We start from the raw sequence: 3,496 nt of genomic DNA, 5'->3' as shown, positions 1-3,496 counted from the left end.
ATATATATATATATATAAGTATAAATAAAGGTTACACACCTTATTAAGGGGTAGTAAGATCGTACTTGTTAGAGACTTGCACAAAGAATGTAGAACATTACGCACCTGTAAGGTAAGTACATAAACTGTGGTGTATATATATATCTATTTATTAAAATAAGATAAGAAAATAGAGAGATAATTAATAATTTATTATTTATTAATTAAAGAATTGAGAAGCATTCTTCTACAACTGTAGACCTTTAGAAAATTAATTATTACAATTCGAAATTATTTGTAAGTCGAATCTCGTCAGAGTTAGTTCATCATATACGAAATAGGTGCTCAATTCCTGCATGTTGAGTATACGGATGCAAACTGCTAACTGATAGAATTTATGCATAAATGCCATAGTATAAAACATAGTATAGACCTTAGGAAGGGGAGGAAGGTTGTGCATATCGGAGTTGTAAAGTAAGAATAGACCAGTATATTCATCTAGGATGTTTAGCAAAAGAAAAGTTCAAGTAGATATATTGGTATAATATATATTGCATTATATGACATTTATACCTCGAATATAACATACATTTGACACCCGGTATTGCCATGTTTACCTCCCTTTACCCGTTAGTCGTCCAGCGAAATTTGTGACCAACAGAATGTGTGCCAAACATTCGTTTTAAAAAAATAATAACTATCGGTATCGATTTGTTTTGCTCAAAACCTCACAGCCGTGCACCAGCATGGCCGTAGTACGAATAAGTGAAACAAGTAAAAGATGAATGAATTTTGAAACAGATCATTTTACGCAGCACATATGGAAAGAACTAAATTGCAAAAGTATATTTAACCTAGCTTGTAAAATTTTTCAGACAAACTCGCGTATCTTGAAGTATCATCTGCGAAAAGTTTTCATTGTTTTAAGAAGCAACTGAAAACGAAAAAATAAACAATAAAAATAAAATAAAACATTTGCAAACTACATTTGCTGTTGCAAGGCACAAGAAATATGAGTCACCAAAATATATTGACTTGCTTCCTGTTGGCAAAAGATATGTAAAGTCCAATATTGTACAAAATAGAATTAATTTTGTACAGTTATGCACGTTTGTATATAAATATATGTGGGTCTGTGTATGTATGTATGTATGTATGTATGTATGTATGCAGACGTTATTTAAGTATGAATACGGTATGTATTTTTAACATCAGCTTAACTCAGTCCATATATATATATATAACTACTACCAAATGTGTTGAATTTATTTCCTCGCTTGTATAAATATATTCATATATGCACATACATACATACATATATGTATGTAAGTATTATGTATGTATATTTATACCTACGCACTTATACATACATGCACATATATATGTAGATACACATATATATATATATATACATATACATATACATATATATATATATATATATATATATATATATATATATATATATATATATATACACGCACACAGAGTGGGAGAGAGACAGAGTGGGTGCTTGAGAGTGAGAGAAATATCTATTTTACAGCGATATATATCTGAATTCATAGTAAGCAAGACATATTTCTTTCCTTGTTCAAAAGAATTTTGTTAAATAGTCATTAAATTTATTTTAAAATACTGCACTACAGTGCAACACTAATGTTCCTGAATATCTTCTTAGCACCAAAATTGTCGGCACCGTTGGAGCCAGTCCAACTTTTGCGAGTTTCCGAAATTATTTTGACGTACGGCAGCGGTCGAAGGAAAAATTTCAGGTCGCTAAATGCCTATAAAATAGCCGTCGTACATGTCGGCGTATAAGACGTGATCTTTTATGCTTAAATGCAACAAATATGGATGTATTAATGATGGCATACCCAGTGTATGAGCGTATTATTTATCGTTATTTTTGAGTTTTTCTCAAAATATACTATTTTTTCCATAAACATGTAGGTGTTTATCTTAAGCGAGATTGCATCCTATAACACTGCAATTACAGTATGTATGTATGTATGTATATATATGTGTGTATACATGTATATGTTTATGCATCTGCATGTATTCTGTTGTAGCTTTCTATAATTCTTTGTCTCACTCATTATCTCTCTCTCTCTCTCTCTTTCTCTCTCTCTCTCTCTCTCTCTCTCTCTCTCTCCGTTTCTGTTTTGTTTTTAATTTTCTCATATCCATAATTGTTAAAAAGTTTTCTCAATCCTACATCCACCATTCCTCATCTATACAATCTTCCCCCTTTCTATTTCTCTCGCTCTCTTACCCCCTCTCTCTCTTCCCCCCTCTCTCTCTTCCCCCTCTCTCTCTTCCCCCTCTCTCTCTTCCCCCTCTCTCTTCCCCCTCTCTCTCTTCCCCCCTCTCTCTCTTCCCCTTCCTTTTATACAATTACTGCTAAATTCTTCCTTCCTCTTTTCCATTAAACTCATCCTACAAACAATCCCCTTTCTTCCGTTTGACATTTTTTCATTACTTCTCTACTTCCTCAAACATTCAATAATTCATTTTTATTATAATTATCATAGTTATTATGGCGAAAGATGTCGTGTGGTGGACGAGGATGGAAAGAGTGAGAAAAAATACCTTCTGCTTCGGCCAAGCCGTTATCGAGTGTTCAAAATATCACTTCGAAAACAGAGTGATAGTAGAGAAGGTAAAGTGACTTTCCAGCGAATTGTAAAATGGTGGGCGACTGCAGCAAAACTGGATAGGGTCGATGAATCTTAATCTAAGCACACGCCTGTAGGTTAGAGCACAACATTTGGGCGAGGGCACGTGTTTGTAGTGATCAAAGTAATCATAGATCTGTGGAGTTCTTTGACTGGCCCTATTTGGAAGTTTTTCCTGTATCAGAAGGACTGCATTATTCATATGTTCATATATTTTATTTACTATTTATCTTTTATCAAATTTAACAGACATTTCCCGTTTTCGTCTTTCTTCTTTAAGTTAACTCGGGTTAATACGAACGAGCTTGGTAGGTTTACAAGACTAACTGGTATCTCTTGTCAAGAATACAGGTAACAGTGAGATTGCCGATCTTTGTTGTGCGATCCGCTGTTATTATTTGATTGCTGTTATTCTGTGTGCAAAGATCAGTTGTGTTTTGGAGGATTGCTTTATTTTTACCCTTAACTTAGAAATGGAGAAACCATAGCGCTACATATAAAAAATTAAGCTATTTCTGGCTAGAAATAGAGCGGGAAAACGAACAGGCATATGGGTTATGTGAAATGTGTGTGACGCTGATGAGCAGGAGTCGCCTCTGATATATACAGGGTGCCCCAAAAGTAGGTTTACCGTTATTCAACTATATCGTTCGCATACATATATTAACGATATAGATTTTAATTATTAAAACAAATTCTGAATCCATTATTCTATGCTAACCTAGTTAATTGTAAGAGAAATTTAAATGTAATAAAATGTTTTAAAATAAATTTAATGCGCCTACGTGATAACTGTAAACCTACATTTTTAGGCCACCCTGTATATATATATATATATATAT

This window comes from Octopus bimaculoides, chromosome 25, assembly GCF_001194135.2.
Source record: "Octopus bimaculoides isolate UCB-OBI-ISO-001 chromosome 25, ASM119413v2, whole genome shotgun sequence".
In the NCBI taxonomy this organism is placed as follows: domain Eukaryota; kingdom Metazoa; phylum Mollusca; class Cephalopoda; order Octopoda; family Octopodidae; genus Octopus; species Octopus bimaculoides.
The sequence above is the reverse complement of the archived record's forward strand: the minus strand, read 5'-3'. Positions refer to the sequence as shown.